At 47.1% G+C, this 19,087-nt stretch overlaps 4 pseudogenes; all 4 read left to right on the forward strand.

The window, feature by feature from the left end:
- Positions 1-870: 870 nt before the first annotated feature.
- Positions 871-970, forward strand: LOC123171767 (uncharacterized; annotated as a pseudogene).
- Positions 971-1,044: 74 nt separating this feature from the next.
- LOC123171765 (uncharacterized) lies at positions 1,045-1,143 on the forward strand (annotated as a pseudogene).
- A 144-nt stretch (positions 1,144-1,287) lies between these two features.
- Positions 1,288-1,387, forward strand: LOC123171766 (uncharacterized; annotated as a pseudogene).
- A 2,069-nt stretch (positions 1,388-3,456) lies between these two features.
- On the forward strand, positions 3,457-3,556 carry LOC123171764 (uncharacterized; annotated as a pseudogene).
- Positions 3,557-19,087: the final 15,531 nt, after the last annotated feature.

The raw sequence follows: 19,087 nt of genomic DNA on the forward strand, positions 1-19,087 counted from the left end.
AACTTATTTTTCGAAAACATTAGGAAAAAATTTGAGCTGTAATAGGGGGTATCTAGTTTTTTCAAGAGAAGTACAGTTTCCCCCCTAAAATCCTCCTTGATAGGTCCATATCCCCTGAACTCTAAAACCGAATTAGTTATACCCTAAACGTTTAGAAAACTGGTAGAAATGTCACACTGGGTGATTTTGAGGTGAATTCAAGGTGGTTTTCGTCCTAATGATGCTGACGGGGCTTTTTTCCTCGATAATCGCCGCTGAAGCCACTTCTTCTCCATCTTTCCACCGTTGCGTTGCCCTTGCCAGGGTGGCTGCCCCCTTCAAGACCCAGATGATTATGGATAAGAGTTTTTTTCAGCAGCGATTAAGTTGGCAGCGCCGGCAAGTCTTACTCAGACGACGCACTGAAAAGGCGTTGCCAAATTATCTGTATGTTTTCTTTTGAGGGGACCGATTTTTTTTTGAGGGGGTCGAATTTTTTCTTTGTAAGCCGAAAAGGAGAAGAAGAGATCGAAAGAAAACGGGAGAAATCACTCCGGCCTTCTTACACAGCGAGGCCCAGCCCAGCTATCATTCAGCTTGTCCCTTTATATGCCCCTCCCCTCCAAACCCTAAATCCTCAGCCCTCACTCGTCTCCAGCCGTCACCCCCCTGGAGTCGGGTCCTCCCTGCGAAATCACACCAGCCATTAGCCATCTCACATCGAGTCCCCCATGATTCTTCGATCTATTTCGTCCCCGCTGCATTTCCCAGCTTCTTCTCTTTCTTCTTCAATGCGTTCTTCGCTTTCCCCTTTGGTGTTGCGGGGATCTTATTTTTTGTAGAAGAGGATTAGGGTTTCGCCAAGCGCGGTGTTTCGCCGCGCGAGCAGAGCTGGCAGATGACGACAAGCAAGACAGGGACTCTGCAGCGCCCCCGGTTCAGATCGGGGGTCGCGAATGATGCATCCGTCTAGGGGAATCTCCGATGCCATTCTCACTTTTCTTCACGCGCCATATTTGTTTCTGCATAAATTGGGTGGAGTGTTGGCCTCGTGAACAGAAATTATTAGCATATGACGACAAGCAAGACAGGGACTCTGCAGCGGCCCCGGCTCAGATCGGGGCTGCGAATGATGCATTAGTCTAGGGGAATCTCTGATGCTAATCTAATTTACAGTTTCTTCTCTCTTAGTCTTGCCCTGAACGGACATGAATCCCACCGGTGTTTGCTGGGTTATTTTTTTCCATTGGATTTTAATCTGACGTTGTTTGCTGAATTTGTGCCGCAACAAATCCGGTGCAAGCATAACTAGCATATGACGATAACCAAGACAGGGACTCTGCAGCGCTCCCGGTTTCATATCGGGGGCGCGGATGATGCATCCGTCTAGGGGAATCTCTGATGCTATTTTCACTTCACTTGCTTGTTCTTCATTTTTTTTCCTTTTGTTGTTTTGACTTAGCTGCCTGTAACAGTGTTCAATACAGTACAGACATTTTGCAATGAATTCCTTTCAACTCGCCACTAAGTTGTTGCACTGAACTGCCAGCCTGATGATTATCCTCGAGAACGGAGATCTGAATCCATTTCTCCGTTGAAGCCCGCTTGGCCGCCGTGCTTGACCTGTCATGGCATTTGTTTCTTGGCTGGGTTTCTCTCAGGAGTAAATTGCAAAACCCCCAACATGCAACATGCAACATGCATGCATGCATGCATCTCGCACACACACACACACATGTACGCACGAAGCAGGCCGAATGGGCTCCGGGAATGGATGTGTAGAAGCAAAAGTTATGAAGGCTTTGGCAGATCGGGTGAATGCCCCCCACTAGATTCATGGTGTACTTGTTTAAGTAGTGTTTGGTATCAGTTTGAGGCTGCCCACCTTTAATGGTTTAATGCCTGGTGGTTTGCTGTAGAAATCATCATGCGAATATTTTTGGATCTGAACTAACTTATGTGTGAATTGTAGTGCTTATGTTTGGACATAGCAAGATTAGAAGAAACGAGAACCAAGGCCAGAGTGCTTAAAGAGTATTCGTTTATCAAATACGGAGCCTCTGTCTAGCCTGATGATTACATTACCTTCGGATAAAGAATAAAGTTCTGAGATCTCAGCTCCCTTGAAGCTCGCCTAGCTTAGGCTGCTGTGGTGGATCCTACTCCCTCCTTCCATAAATAATGTAGCAATTTGCTCTTAGGAGTAAATTGGAACATACATGCACAACACACACATATGTATATATATCTTCTTCCACCAACCTGGCAGGCTGGGTTCCGGTGAGAGTGTTTGAAGTCACAAAAAGTGTGAAGGCTTTGCAAATGACTAGTTCTTGGTTCTGTAATATTACTCTAGTTGAGTTGTTTGGACTCTGTATTAGCTAATCTCAAATGCACAACTTCTTTCAAGTCGTTGCGTTTTCCTTGTTTCATGTTGTTGTTTGCAGTTAGATATATTGGCTTTGACATTGGAGCATTCTGATCTAGCTGCCTGTTAATTTAAATGCACTTCCCTGTTGAAGCCTGCTTGGCCACTCTGGTGCATTGGCAATTCCAAGGTTTTATAGGAATTGAGATACATGTCATCTCACTTCATATGATTTTCCTATTCCCATGATATTCCTTAACTATGAACCAAAGGAGGCCTTAATTTCCTTTGACCGAGCTGGCTGGTCAAAATAATGCTCTCCTATGTGTTTGTATAGTGTTTTGCAACTCTGATTGCTTAACTGCTGCCATTTGGCCATACTTTTGGAGGGTCAGTAGGTTGTTTCTGCAGTGCCCTTAAGTTTCTATTCTCGTGATCTTTTCTGCCAACTGAATATTGTTGCTCTCATTGGTTTGTGCACCTTGAGATTATGTTGTCTCAGATGTGGTTGCTGGTTTCTTGTGTTAATTTCTTCCTTCTGCCTGCATTTTCATTGAATACAGTTTAAGCATTTTGGAATGGAAAATACTCAGTCTTGAGGCATTTTATTGTTGAGGTACGAGGTTGACCCGATGATTAACCTAAGAATGAAGATATGAATCCAATTCTAGCCTTGATGCGTTTTCCTTGAATACAGTTTAAGCCTGATGATTAACCTAAGAATGAAGATATGAATCCAATTCTAGCTGCTCCGCTAGATGCTTTTCTTTCTTTCTTGGTAGGGTTTCTAGGGGAATCTCTGATGCTATTCTCACTTTCCTCCCGCACCATCTTTGCTTTGTTTCTGCATCAATTGGGTGGAGTGTTTCGCCTTGTCAAAAAATAATAATAGCAAGACAGGGACTCTGCAGTGGCTCCGGCTCAGATCGGGGCCGCGAATGATGCATTCGTCTAGGGGAATCGCTGATGCTAATCTAAATTCACAGTATCTTCTCTCAGTCTTTGCCTGAACGGACATGAATCCCGCTGGTGTTTGCTATTCTTAGCAGTTTTTCCTATGGATTTTAATTTGCTAAATTTGTGTTGCAACAAATCCGGCACAAACATAATTAGCAAATGACGATAAGGAAGACAGGGACTCTGCAGCGCTCCTGATTTCAAATCAGGGCCGCGAATGATGCATCAGTCTAGGGGAATCTCTGATGCTAATTTCCTTTTAGCTTTTTCTCTTGCATTTTTATCTTGATTTAGGTGCTATTAACTGTGGTAAATACAGTGTGAGCATTTTCACAATGATTTCTTTTAGCCAGAGGCACTTCCTTGTTCAGATAAGCGGGGTGCACTGAACTGCCAGCCTGATAATTATCTTCAAGAACGGAGATCTGAACCCACTTCTCCGTGGAAGCCTGCTTGGCCGCTGTGCTTGTCGAATATCCTGGTTTCTTGGCTGGGTTCCTAAAATGCAAAACCCCCAAAGTGCACCCATCCATCGATGCATCTCACACACACACACATACATGTACGCATGAAGCAGGCCAAATGGGCTCCGGGAGTGGATGTGTAGAAGCAAAAGTTATGAAGGCTTTGGCAGATCAGATGAATGCCCCCACTAGGTTCATGGTATGCTTGTTGTAGGCTTGCCCACCTTCATTGGTTTAATGCCCTGGTGTTTTGCGGTGGAAATCATCATGGCAATATCTGTTGGGTTCTGAACATTACTTATGTGTGAATTGTAGTACTTATGTTTGGACATAGCAAGATTAGCAGATATGGGAATCACGGCCAGAATATGTAATAGTATCTGTTTATCTTTATGGAACCTTGTGCTTGGCCAGCCTGATGATTACACCTCTACATAAAGAATGAAGTTCTGAGGTCTGAATGCTCTTCTCAGCTCCGTTGAAGCTTGCCTAGCTTAGGTTGCTGTGGTGGATCCTACTCCCTCCTTTCCTAAATAATGTACTCCCTCCGTCCACAAATATAAGATGTTCTAGCTTTTTGCTGAATTGGAACATGCATGCACACATGCATATATATATATTATCTTCCACCAACATGGCTAGCTGGGCTCCGGTGAGAGTGCTTGGAGACACAAAAAGTATGAAGGCTTTGCTAATGCATAGAATTCTTGGTTTTGTATTATTACATAAGATGCTTCGGCTGTTTTTCTTTCTTGTTCCGGCTGTTCGCAGTTGTTAAGTGGTTGTAACGATGGCCTTGTGTCATCCCTGGCCGGTTGATGGCTTTGTTAATTCAAAGCCGGGCTCTTCTTGAGCCTTCGCTCTAAAAAAAGAAACTTGTTTGGACTTCGTATTAGCTATCTCAAATGCACAACTTCTTATCATAGTTGTTTTTTTCTCGTTTCATGTTGATGTTTGCATGTATCTATTTGCTTTGTCATTGGAGCATTCTGATCTAGCTGCCTAATGATTACCATAGTGTGCATTGTACAAAGAATGGATATCTAAATGCACCTCCTTGTTGAAGCCTGCTTGGCCACTCTGGTACATTGGCACTTCCAGGTTTTTTTTTGGGATCTGCTAGAGATGCTCTTATCCTGCTGTTGCTGTTGCTGCTACCTCCATCACTGGTGTTCCATTGGACGTCTAGGAGGGGAGTGGGGGTGGGGGGTCTGGCTGTAGATGCTCTTAATTTCCTATGACTGAGCTGGCTAAGTGGATTCCAGGGAATAAATATGTTGAAGTATGAATGAAGGCTTGTCTGATCAAAAGAATGCTCCTATATGTTTCTATAGCGTTTTGCAACTCTGATTGCCTAATGATCATTAGGGTATGTTTTTGGAGGGTCATTGGGTGTTTCTGCAGTGCCCTTATATTTCTATTCTTGTGGTCTTCTCTGGCAACCGAATATTGTTGCTCTCATTGGTTTGTGCATGTTGAGATTTCCTTGTGTACCTCCACACATGGTTGCTGATTTCCCGTGTTAATTTCTTCTGTAGTACTTATTCTGCCTGGGTTTTCATTGAAAAGTTTTAGTCGGAGGCATTTGTTGTTGATTGAGGTAGGTGGTTCAGTGAATCCCACTTGCCGCCGTGCTTGATTGATGCCTTCCCCCTCCTTTGTTTCTTGGCTGGGTTTCTCTTGGGAGTACATTACAAACACACACACACACACACACACATGCCCGCACAAAGCAGGCTAAATGAGCTCTGGGAATGGATGTGTAGTAGCAAAAGCTAAAAGGCTTTGGCAGATTTGATGAATGCCCCCCACTAGATTCATGGTATGCCCCCCTCCATATTAGTGCTGCCCACCTTACATGGTTTAGTGCCTGGTGTTCTGCTGTAGAAATCATCATGGAAAATCTGACTGGATCTGAACGTAACTTCTGTGAGTTGTAGTACTTATATTTGGACTCGAGCAAGATTAGCAGATATTAAAATCAAGGCCAGAGTATCTGTAGTATTTGTTTGTCACATACAGAACCTTTGTATGCTTTGCCATCCTGATCAAGGCTAGAATATCTGATAGTATTCGTTTCTCAGCTCCGTTGAAGCTCACGCAGCTTAGGCTGCTGTGGTGGTGGATCCTACTCCTTCTGTTCCTAAATAATGTAGCAATTTGCTCTTAGGAGTTAATTGGAACATGTATGCACACTCTGGGCTCCGGTGACGGTTTTTGGAGAGACAAAAAGTTTGATTGCTTTTGGCAAATGCACAGAATGCTCAGTTCTGTAATAGTATTATTCTAGTTGAGAACGTTGTTTGGGCTCTGTATTAGTTTTCTCAAATGCGCCGCTTTGAATTTTTTTTCTTGTTTTGTGTTGATGTTTGCAGTTAATATATTTGCTTTGTCCTTTGAGCATTCTGGTCTAGCTGCCTGATGATTACCACTAAGAATGGAGATCTGAATGCACTTCCCTGTTGAAGCTCGCTTGGCCGCTTTGGTGGATTGGCAATTCCAAGGGTTTTTTGGGGTCCGTTGGAGTTGCTCTTAACCTGCTGCTGCTGCTTCCTCCTCCTCCTCCTCCTACTACTACTACTACCATCACTTCAGTTCCTTGCATGCCTGCAACTACTCAACCCTCCTAAACTCTTAATTGCCTTTGATCGAGCTGGTTAAGTGGACTCCAGGGAATAAATATGTTGATGCAAGAAGTATGAATGAAGGCTTGGCTGATCAAAAGAGTGCTCCGATATGTTTTTATAGCGTTTTGCAACTCTGTTTGCTTAATTGGCCATTTTTGGATTAGGGTGTTTCTGCTAAGCTCTATTCTTCCGATCTTTTCTGGCAACTGAATGTTGTTCCTTTTTCTGTTTGGTATTGTCTTTTATGGTTTGTGCACCTTAAAATTTCCTTGTACCTCAGACATATTTGCTAATTTCGTGTGTGTTTCCTCCGCCTGGGCTTAGTCTGAGGCACTTGTTGTTGGGTGTTGGGTGGGGCTTAGTCTGAGGCACTTGTTGTTTGGTGTTTGGTGGGGGTTGTCAAGTGTATTGCAAACCTGATGATTAGCCTAAAAATGGAAATCTGAATCCATTTCTCCGTTGCTTGGCCGCGTGCTTGGTTCATCCCCTCCTTTGTTTCTTGCCTGGGTTTCTCTCAGTAGTAAATTGCAAAAAACCCAACATGCATGCATGCACACATGTACGCACAAAAAGCTTTGGCAGATTGTTGAATGCCCCCACTAGATTCATGTTATGCTTGTTTAAGTGCATTTTAGAATAGTTTGTGGCTGCCTGTTTTCCTTCCATGGTTTATTGCTTGGTGTTTTGCTGTAGAAATCATCATGGAAATATTTGTTGGGTTCTGAACAGTTGGTGCCCTCCTTGAATGCTTTAGTGCCTGTATTTTGCTGTGGTTATCATGGAAAGATTTGTTTGGATCTGTATCTTATGTTTGGCCTAGTATTCGTTTATCAGATACTAAACCTTTTGTGCTTGACCAGCCTGATGATTACCTATGGCATAAAGAATGGAGACCTGAATGCCCTTCAAAGCACGCCTAGCTTATGCTGCTATGGTGGATCCTACCCCCTCCATTCCTAAATAATGTACTCCCTCCTTCCATCTATATAGGGCCTAATGCGTTTTTCGAGGCTAACTTTGACCAAATGTTAATAATATATGACATGCAACTTACACAAAGCATACGGTCAAATTTGTGTGTGAAAGGAGCTTCCAATGATATAATTTTCACATTATACATCTCATGTACTATTAATCTTGTCAATAGTCAAAGGCGGTTTTGAAAAATGCATTAGCCCCTATATAAATGGAAGGAGAGTGTAGCAGATTGCACAAAGCAGGCTAAATGGGCTCTGAGAATGTGTGTGTAGAATGGGCTAAATGGCCAGCCTGATAAAGGCCAGAATATAGGCTTTCTCAGCTCCTTTGTACCTCACCGAGCTTAGGCTGCCGTGGTGGATCCTACTCCCTTCATTCCTAAATAATGTAGCAACTTGCTTTTGAGGAGTAATTTGGAACATGTGTGCAACTCTATAGATATAATCTCTGATCTTCCAGCAACCGGTTAGGTGGGCTCTGGTGATGGTGTTTGGAGATACAGAAGTTTGAAGGCTTTTGGCAAATGCACAGAATGCTCAGTTCTGTTAGGTAGAAAGTTGTTTGGTTTCTGTATTATTTTTCTAAAATGCACAACTTGTTTGAAATATTTTTTTTCTTGTTTTGTCTTGATGTTTGCAGTTGAATATATTGGCCTTGTCCTTTGAGCATTCTGGTTAGCTGCCTGATGATTACCACAAAGAATGGAGATCTGAATGCACTTTCCTGTTGAAGCTCGCTTGGCCGCTTTGTTGCGTAGGCAAATCCAAGGGTTTTTTGGGGATCCGTTGGAGATGGTCTTAACCTCCTGCTCCTGCTCTAATACCACTTCCACCATCACTGCTGTTCCTTGCATGCCTGGAACTACTCAACCCTCCTGAACTCTTAATTTCTTTTGACCGAGCTGGCTAAGTGGACTCCAGGAATAAATATGTTGATGCCAGAAGTAATAACGAAGGCTTGGCTGATTGAAAGAATGCTCCTATATGTTTGTATAGCGTTTTGCATCTCTGTTTGCTTATTGATTAGGGTGTTTTTTTTGGATTAGGGTGTTTCTGCAGTTTCATTAAAGCAATATTCTTCCGATCTTTTTTGACAACTGAATGTTTTTTTTTGCTGTTTTGGTTTTGTTTCCTTGGGGACCTCTCAGACATGGTTGCTGGTTTCTTGTGTACTCCTCTGCCTGGGATTTTCATTGAAAAATGGCATTTGTTGTTAAGGTAGGGAGAGGGGGTGCATTTCTCCTGTTGAAGCCTGCTTGGTGTTTGTGATGTCCCTGATTCAATCGTACATTAATCATACACATAAACGTGTACGATCAAGATCAGGGACTTATTGGAAAATATCATAACATAACTCTAAAAATAAAATAAGTCATACAAGCATCATAATACAAGCCAGGGGCTTCGAGGGCTCGAATACAAGTGCTCGATCATAGATGAGTCAGCGGAAGCAACAATATCTGAGTATAGACATAAGTTAAACAAGTTGCCATAAGATGACTAGCACAAACTGGGATACAGATTGAAAGAGGCGCAGGCTTCCTGCCTGGGATCCTCTTAAACTACTCCTGGTCGTTGTCAGCGTCCTGCACGTAGTACTAGGCACCCTTGGTGCAGTAGGAGTCATCATTGACGGTGGCGTTTGGCTCCTGGGCTCCAGCATCTGGTTGCGACAACCAGGTAGAATGGAAAGAGGAAAAAGAGGGAGAAAAGCAACCGTGAGTACTCATCCAAAGTATCTGTGTAAAGGGCAATATCGGTGGACTAAACTGCAGAATGCCAGAATAAGACGGGGATAGCTAGTCTTGTCGAAGAGAGTAGATGGTAAGTTCACCAAGATCCTCCCCTCGTCGCCCTGTGTGAGAGCGATCACCGGTTTATATTTGGCACCTTGAAGGGTGTGTTTTATTAAGTATCCGGTTCTAGTTGTCATAAGGTCAAGGTACAACTTCGGGTCGTCCTTTTTGAAAGAATCGAGATGGACCTAGAGGGGGGGGGGTGAATAGGTACAATTACAAATTTTACTTGGTACTTAGCAATTTTAGGCACTAATGCGGAATATGAAAGTGAGCCTAACAATTGCAAGTGTAGTACTAAGTGCTAAGCAAGATAAACAAGTAACACAAGTATACAAGTATGTAAGTAAACAAGCACAATATGATATAAGTGCTAAGAGACAATTAACCACAAGTAGAGAGTTAGGGTTAGGAATAACCGGAACTTTGGGAGACGAGGATGTATGCCGATGTTCACTTCCTTGGAGGGAAGCTACGTCACCGTTAGAGAGGTGGATGTTACCACGAAGGCACCAACGCCACGAAGGCTCACCCTATTCTCCCTTTAAGACAACACCACGAAGGCCTGGTAGACCTTGGGGTGGTCTCCAAACCCTCACAAACTTTTCCGGGGGTAATCAGAAAGGTCGATTCCTCTCCGAAAGACTCCTACCGCTTAGGAGTCTCCAACCTCCAAGAGTAACAAGATCGATGGGGAAAATCTCAAGACTTGCTCAAATCACGAATTCCTTAGGTGCAAAGAAGGGGAAGAGGTGGATCTATCACTTGATCGGACAACTTCTCTCCAAAGCTCTCAAATCCCTTGGGGATCTAAGATTTGGTGTGGAGGAATGAGAGAGAGAGTGAGAAGTGTTCTAGGGTTTGTTTAAAGTGAATGGTTAACCCTCTCCTGTGAAGAAGAAGGGCTATATATAGTGTGAGCACAAATATGGCCGTTGTAGTGCAAGTGAACGGGCAGGCCGGACATCCGGGCTAGGGGCCGGACATCCGGCCTGGCAAGCCACTTGAAGAACAAGGCAGAACAGAGCAGGAAACAGAGGGGTCGGACATCCGGGTTTCAAGCTCGGACATCCGGCACAACAGGAAAGCCCGGACATCCGGAAGATAGCCGGATATCCGGGGAGCCCACAAGCGTTTACAGAAACATATCAGTTTTACGGGCAGTAAGGGGCCGGATATCCGGGAAAGGGCCTGGACATCCGGCGAGACAGGAAGGCCCGGATATCCGGCGAACACCCGGACATCTGGCGTAAAATAGACAACCTTCTGTAAAGGGCAAAGGCAAGAGCAAGATATCCGGGGCATGAGCCGGACATCCGGAGAGCGGCCCGAACATCCGGCACGAGGCCCGGACATCCGGCACTCCCAGAGACAGAATGATTTAAAGATAAGGATGGATAAAAAGAACTATGGGAAGGAGTATTTTGACTAGAGCAAGTCTTTTACGAACCCAATCGATCCCCTCTTAATAGTGCGGGATCCTATACTCAAGGAAACAAAATGTAACATCATTTTAACACTTCATTCTTGAGAGAAACCACTTCGTATGCTCTTGATCCACACACAATTTGACGAACTGGGGACCAACACCTAAGATTCACTTCACAACCATTGTTAGTCCCCTACATGTAGATTGTCATTAACATCAAAACATAATGTAAGGGCATGATTGCAATTTCAATCTCTCCCTTTTTGTTTGTTGATGACAATCATACATGTAGTATCATATATATAATAAATAATCTTAGCAATGACAATCATGAGAGCAAAAAGGATACAAAATATGTTTAGTTACAATTTGCTTTTAGCTCCCCCTCATTGTGTGCATGCGATGAATATATTAGGATGACCAACACAAAAGTTCACATATGAAATCATCATAACACATCAATTAGACTGAGAACATTTCATGGCCACACGATAATAACATAGTCTCAGACGAACAAGTGGCCACACGAAAATAACATAGTCTCAAACGAACAAGTACCATAGGTAGCAACATAAAGTTGGAATAACATATCATAGCTAACATATCATAGCATGACCATATTACTAAGATACTACTTCTCCCCCTTTGATAGCAACAAGTAAAAAAGGGGCGAAGAACTAAACGGTCTCGGTCACTCCTGGCGGATGTCATCATCAGCAACAAAGAACTCTGGGTACTCATCATGAGACGGGAAACCGAAGGTGGAGGTGGATGGAGCCGCAGGAATAGGATCATCATCACTCACGGGGCTCCCACGGTCACGAAGACGCTGCTTGAGCTGATTCTTGGAGATGATGAGGCGCTTCTGAACATCATGATTCTGCTGACAGCTGAAAGTGACCGCCTTCATGATAGCAGACTGAGCCTTACCCGAGAATGATGCAAGACGGCCACGAGGGGCGGTCGAGGAATATGGAACAGAAGAACCAATGGGCTGAGTAGGAGCAGCTGTCTTCCCACCAGCAGACCTCTTAGGCTGAGTAGGAGCAGTAGCCACCACGCGCATATGAGGAGGAGGCTTCCAAATGGAGTGCATAGCTGACTTAACCACCTCAAAGGGAGCAGTGTGATCAATCAGAGCCTGAATAAATGGAGCATGAGGGAACTGGCGTGTCTGAAACTGCAAAGACGGATCTCATGCCAAATGAAATTGGCTGTGTCCAGAGGCTCAGTGGGTTTGTCATGCATACGAACCATCAAGTCAATGCAATAGTTGCGAGCCCTCGAGCGATCTCCCTTCTTAGGGTAGAGAGTGCGAAGCACACACTGATAGAGGATGAAGAAGGGAGCACGGAAGATGGATACCTCATTGACTGGATATGCTTTTTCTTCTTCAGTGAGCTGAGAGGGAGGTTTTACAAGTGGCAAGCAAGCATCAATCCCTCTGGGCTTGTACTCTGGATCCATACTGTGGATGCAATGGCCAACACAGGAGAGACCCAAAATCTGAACAAACCTATCATAGGTGATGCTCAGTGTAGTGTCATCGGTCATCCAAGTGAGAGTGTTGTCCGGACCAAAGAAACATGTGGCATAGAACTGTAGAATGGCAGCTTCACTCCAATCACACCTGAAGGTCATTGCGGGACCAAGAGTCATATCATCAATGATCTTGACCGGATCATGAGGGAACATGGCAGGATTATCACACAGGAAGTTTAGATCCAAGTATGAGTGAGGAGCAAGGCCACACCCATGGACAAAACTGGAATAGAGATCCTGCTGCATACGAGTCCGGAACCGAGGATCTTCGGCATCAGCCACCATCTCATATTGATTGACATCCCGACGGAACTGAAGATATTGCCCCGCCCCCACAGTTGTGAAGTCGTGAGTGGGGCGACCTCCACTGTCAGGAAGCTCCATGGAGATGCGACGACCATGGACAATGGGCATTGCAGAACCACGAACTTGAGGCACCGGCGCCCTCCTAGTACCGGGCTTGGACTGTCCAACAGACTGTCTTGGTGCACTGTCATCCTCTTCCTCCCCAACATAGTCTGCATCATCTGGATCCGAGGCCGACGGACTGGTGGATGGTGCCCGCTTCTTCTTCTTGGTGGTGGTCTTCTTCTTCTTAGGCCGAGCATGCTCATCGGAGTCGGTTGAGCCTTGCCGGCGATCAACTGGAAAGGATAATGAATAGGTTCCGATAAGAAGAAGCCAACAAGTAGGAACACGGATAAAATAATTAGCCGAGTACACAGAGAGATTTTTAGGCTTAGGCAAGAGACACTAAAACTCGAGAAAGATATAGATCCCAAGATTTGCATGAGAGAATGAACCCCTAAGGTCACCATAAAAGAGAATGGAGTAGAGATAGCATCCATACCCCGGGAAGAAGGCACGGGGCGATTGGGGCCGCAGTTCTTGGTTCGTGCCATGAGGAACTCCGGCGGTGAATCCACGGTACACCGGTCCCTCCCGAGGGATTCACACCACAACCCAAGAAATGGATTGGATAGAATCGTAGATCGGGAGGAGGGGAATCCGTGAGCAGGAGATCGGGGCCGGAGGTCGATGGAGAGGGTCGGGGCAGCACCGGAGCGCCAGCCTGGCGGCGGCGGCCGTGAGGCGAGAGGTGGATAGAAGCGAAAGAAGTGAGTAACCGCCCCCAAATCCCACGCCCCTCCCCAGTCATATGTGGCTGCGGGCGACGGGCTGGACATCCGGGGCAAGGCCCGGATATCCGGCGAGCGGTAGACAGAGAACAGAAGAAGCAACGCAATGGGCCGGACATCCGGGTATAACCCCGGATATCCGGCGCGAGGAAATCAGGCAGCATGGGTTCAGGGCCCGGATGTCCGGCTGAGGCCCGGATGTCCGGCCACTGGAAGTGGTTGATGATTGTTTGGAGTGGCAAGGAAATTATCCCAGGGCCTGGATGTCCGGCGGGGGAGCCGGATGTTCGGCCACTGGACAGAAGAGCAGGGCAAGGGAAAGATGTGAAGGAGGCCAATAAGTATAATTTGATATAGACTCCGCCAAGAAGTTTTTCTTGAGATTAATAAGGGTGAAAACCTGAGAAATCTAAGGCCATACTAAGATGTATTAACAATCCAAAATATATTGAGAAGGAAAGGTCCAGACAAGCATTGTACAAGCGGTGACCAAGGTCACCATGTTTGAGCATATGGAACATGGTATCACAAAGATGTAAACTTTGAGCACATGGTCACAACTCCATCATGTTAAAGTACCCTAGTTCGAAAACTATGATAACTTTGAGAGTGTTTGTTCTTTTTATGCATTATGTAAGGTGAGAGTACTCATGAATTGAGTGTCTCCCCCTAAATATATGCCTACATCAAGACAAGACATTTAGTTTATGCATGAATGGGTACTAGATTTCACATAATGTTGTCAAGCTCCAAGATACCAAGTTCACGCCTAAGTTGACAAAACCTTGCTTCGTCCAATGGCTTGGTGAAAATATCTGCAAGTTGCTTATCTGTGCCAACATGAGCAATGTCAATATCACCCTTCTCCACATGATCTCTCAAGAAGTGATACCTGATATCAATATGCTGAAGGAAATATGCCCTAGAGGCAATAATAAAGTTATTATTTATTTCCTTATATCATGATAAATGTTTATTATTCATGCTAGAATTGTATTAACCGGAAACATAATACATGTGTGAATACATAGACAAACAGAGTGTCACTAGTATGCCTCTACTTGACTAGTTCGTTGATCAAAGATGGTTATGTTTCCTAGCCATAGACATGAGTTGTCATTTGATTAACGGGATCACATCATTAGGAGAATGATGTGATTGACTTGACCCATTCTGTTGAGGATATAGACCTTAGAGTCACCCGCCAGGAGGGGCCGGGTTACTCGAATGGTCATTGCCAGAAGCCCGGAGCCAAGTTTCAAGACGATGGGCCAGAGATGGGCTGAGACCCGGATACGGCTTAAGGCCCATAGTTACAATCGTTATTATAGTAGAACTTGTAGTGTAAGGCAAGTAGGATTGAGAGTCCGGACCGGACACTCTTATGAGCCGGCCGGGACTCTAAGGGCTGCTGGGCGTCAGCCTCACTATATAAAGGGACGACCCGGCAGCGGTTTAAGGGCGACAACAATCTCATCAAGAGCCGGGCATAGCTGTTTAGCTCCCTGGCGATCTTAACCCTAATCAATAACACCTCAAACTGGACGTAGGCTTTTACCTTCACCGTAAGGGGCCGAACCAGTATAAACCCTCGTGTTCCTTGTCCCGCATAACCCCTTCAAGCTTCCTAGTTGCGATGGCTCCACGACTAAGTCCTAGCTCGAGGACATCTGCCGTGACAATCCCACGACAGTTGGCGCCCACCATGGGGCTAGCACACGGTGGATTTGAGTTCTTGAAGGGCAGCTTCGAAGGGCTCAAGGGATACGCTGTAGGCCGGATGACCAAGAGTCGTCGCGGCAAGCTCTACATCGACGATGCGGACTGGGGCCCCGACGCCGGCTCAATTGAGTACGGGTACCGGGTCCCCTTTGGCGGAATTCATGTCTTCATTGGCAAGATTGGTGAGCCGGGCCCCGAGCCGGATTTGAGTTCTTGAAGGGCAGCTTCGAAGGGCTCAAGGGATACGCTGTAGGCCGGATGACCAAGAGTCGTCGCGGCAAGCTCTACATCGACGATGCGGACTGGGGCCCCGACGCCGGCTCAATTGAGTACGGGTACCGGGTCCCCTTTGGCGGAATTCATGTCTTCATTGGCAAGATTGGTGAGCCGGGCCCCGAGCCGGATCTCCGCGCCGATCTCATCGAAACGGCTCAGCGCGCACGACCCGCCCGGGCCCGGCCTGCCTTAAGGCGCGCTTTTGTGGGATGCATCCATGGAGGGCCCTTTGATCCATCTGGGTCCGGTGATGAGGCGGCCGCCGGCTCTGACGGCGAGTCGGCCATCGATGAGTCAAACTCGTTGTACCAACTTCAAGATGGTAGGCTCATGGGGTGTTCCGATGGCGACAGTATTCCGGACCTTTTTGAGCCGCCAAGTCAGGTTGGAGTTTTTATGGCTGGTGCGCAGCCTGTTCAGAACCCCGCTGCTGGATCGGGAAACCCGGTGCCTTCTCCGGCTCAGGTGCTGATGGATCTCACGGACAAGATGACGGCCCTGTTAACCGCCACGGTTGACCCGGCAGATCAAGCCCAGCATGATGCGGAGGTGGCACAGTTGAAATTGGATCTAATAAAAGCTAAAGAGGATCTTGCAGCAGAAGGAATCAGGCTGGCTGCGGAGCGGGCGGCTCTCGACGCCCGGACTCAGCTGATTCAGGCGCAGTCCTTCCAACTCACGATGGATCAGAACGCGGCCAACGAGGTCATGAGAAGGAGGCATCAGAAGGCCCAGTCTCGACTCCCACCGGTTTACGATCCACGCAATCTCTTCAACACGCCGGGTGCAGGGTCTAGTAACCCGCCAGGGGTCATTGCGCCCGGGTCCGGACCCCTTATTCAGCCACGGGTGATGGGGCCTCCCCAGGTGCCCCCTGCCCCGCCTCAGTATATGCCAATACCCCCGGGTCATTATGATAACCCGCTGGAGAACATGGTGGCAGCGGCAGCACGACTGGCGGCTCTCCCCGTTGACGGCGACTCTTCGGCAGCCATCGAAACCCGCCGGGTCAGGGAACTCCTGCAGACGGCTCTGGCACAGCAAGAGGCGTACTCCTACAGCTGGGACAGGATCCACTCGACCCCTCGTCCGGGCCAGAGCCCGAGTTATAGCCGGCACATGGTCTCAGCAACCGGCTCAAGTAATGTCCGACGCCATGACCCGCCCCTTGGCCATGGCCCGGTTCATAATGGAGCTTTTTACGCAGCAGACCAAGCGCGGCAGGAGGCGGAGCAGGTGCCTCAATTAACGGCTTACCAGACCCCCCCGGCTTATCCAACGACTTCTGTTGATGTGAGTATCCCTACCAGGACCGGGGGTGTCCCTTGTTTGGTGCCAGCTATCCGTAATGAACGTCTGCCCAAGGACTTCAAAGGCCCTAGGAAGGTGCCTAACTATACAACGGACTTACAGCCTGCAGCCTGGATTGAGAGTTATGAGATGGCTATGGAACTGCTGGAGGTTAGTGAGGCGGCCATGGCCAAATATTTCACCATGATGTTAGATGGGACTGCCCGCACGTGGTTGAAGGGGCTACCACCGAACTCCATTGGGTCTTGGGCTGAGCTGAAAGCCCGGTTCATTCAAAACATCAAAGATACCTGTAGGCAGTCTATGTCAATTGTGGATTTGACTAACTGTAAGCAGCAGGAGGGTGAATCCACGACCCATTGGGTTCGCCAGGTCAAGGAGATCATACATTCATCAGATAAGATGGATGCCGGCTCTGCAGTCTTAATGTTGGAACAGAACTGTCGCTTTGTGCCCCTTAAAATGAAACTCGGGCGGCTTAAACGCGACTGCACCGATATGGGTACCCTAATGGCGGCTCTTGTCAAGTACGCCGATTCTGATGGTACCAAGGATCCCCCTTCAGACGATGAAAGGACAGGGAAGGGAAAGAAGAGCGGCAATGGCAAGGGTCTTCAGTTTAACCCGGGGAACCAAGAAGGAGGCAAGCGTAAGGCCGATGGCAGCCTAGAGTTTGTAGCCAACACCAACTCTCAAGGTAATAACCAGCGACGCAAGGGGAGGCCCCCTCCCTGAGGCGGCGGGTCAGGGCCTTCTCTGGAGCAGCTGTTGAATGAACCTTGTCCGAGACACGGCTCTAGAGAGAAGCCATCGACTCATCTGTGGAAGGATTGTGCTATCATGAAGGCCTTTAAAAACTACAATGGCCCGGGTGGCGGTTTAGGTGCCGGCGGCTCAGGCGCCGGTGGCTTTCATGGCCCGGGCGGCGGCTCAAATTCCGGTCCTCAGAACGGTCAAGGGGGCTTCAATCAACAGTCGGGTCAAGGTCACCAACAGCAGCAAGGGGGTTATCAGACCAACCCAAAGCAGCTTAGCGGTGGACAGTATCATGTGTTCACCACCAGTTTGTGCAAACGAGATCAGAAGCTTCACAAGAGGGCTGTTAATGCTGTTGAGCCGGCAGTTCCACGCTACTTACGGTGGTCTGAGCAGCCTATAGTGTGGAGTAGGGAGGATCACCCTCCCCGGGTGGATAACCCGGGCCACTTGGCCTTAGTGGTGGCTCCTCAGCTGGGAGGCTATAAGTTCACAAAGGTACTCATGGATGGAGGCAGCAGCATCAATATCCTCTATTATGAGACTTTTCGCCGTATGGGGTTGGTTGATAAGAACCTCAGCCAGTCAAACACTATCTTCCATGGTGTGGTACCCGGTAAGCCGGCTTATCCAGTTGGCAAGATCGAATTGGAAGTGGCTTTTGGTGATGAGAACAACTACAGGGTGGAGAAGTTGACCTTTGAGGTGGTCAAGATAAGAAGTCCATACCATGCTATATTTGGACGGCTGGCTTACGCCAAGTTCATGGCACGGCCGTGTTATGTGTACTTACAGCTCAAGATGCCGGGTCACAATGGGACCATTACGGTTCACGGCAGCCGGAAAGTGGCTCTGGAGTGTGAGGAAGGTGATGCAGCTTATGCAGAGTCTGTTTGCGCCACAGAGGAGTTGAAGTTTTATAAAGACAATGTTGACCCAACAGATATGACCTCTCTGTAAAAGCCAACCACAGAGAATGAACCAGCAATGAAATTTAAGTCAGCTGGCGAGACTAAACTTGTTGATTTTGTTCCAGGTGACTCGTCTCAGCAGTTTAGCATCAGTGCAAATCTGGACCCGAAATAGGAAAGCGCGCTCATCGAGTTCATCCGTGAGAATAGGGACATCTTCGCATGGAAACCTTCTGACATGCCAGGTGTACCTAGAGAACTCGCTGAGCACACTCTCAATGTTGATCCGAAATTTAAGCCGGTCAGACAGTTCCTTCGGCGGTTTAATGAAGAGAGGCGAAAAGCTATTGGTGAAGAAGTGGCCCGGCTCTTGGCGGCCGGGTTTATCGTTGAAGTCTTTCACCCAGAGTGGTTGGCTAACCCGGTGCTCGTGCTCAAGAAGAACGGCACCTGGCGGATGTGTGTGGACTACACGGACTTGAACAAGGCGTGTCCGGCTGATCCTTTTGCTCTCCCCCGTATTGATCAAATCATTGATGCTACGGCAGGTTGTGCACGCTTAAGTTTCTTGGATGCCTATTCCGGGTATCATCAGATTAAGATGGCAGTTAAGGACCAGGAGAAGACGGCGTTCATCACTCCCTTTGGAGCCTTCTGCTATGTGTCTATGCCCTTTGGACTCAAGTGTGCACAGGTGACTTACCAGCGTTGTGTACAGAATTGTCTTCATAAACAGATCGGGCGCAATGTTCACGCTTACGTGGATGATATTGTGGTTAAATCCATCAAGGAGGAAACCCTGATAGATGACTTAAGGGAAACCTTCGATAATC

Source organism: Triticum aestivum, chromosome 7D (assembly GCF_018294505.1).
Source record: "Triticum aestivum cultivar Chinese Spring chromosome 7D, IWGSC CS RefSeq v2.1, whole genome shotgun sequence".
In the NCBI taxonomy this organism is placed as follows: Eukaryota; Viridiplantae; Streptophyta; class Magnoliopsida; order Poales; family Poaceae; genus Triticum; species Triticum aestivum.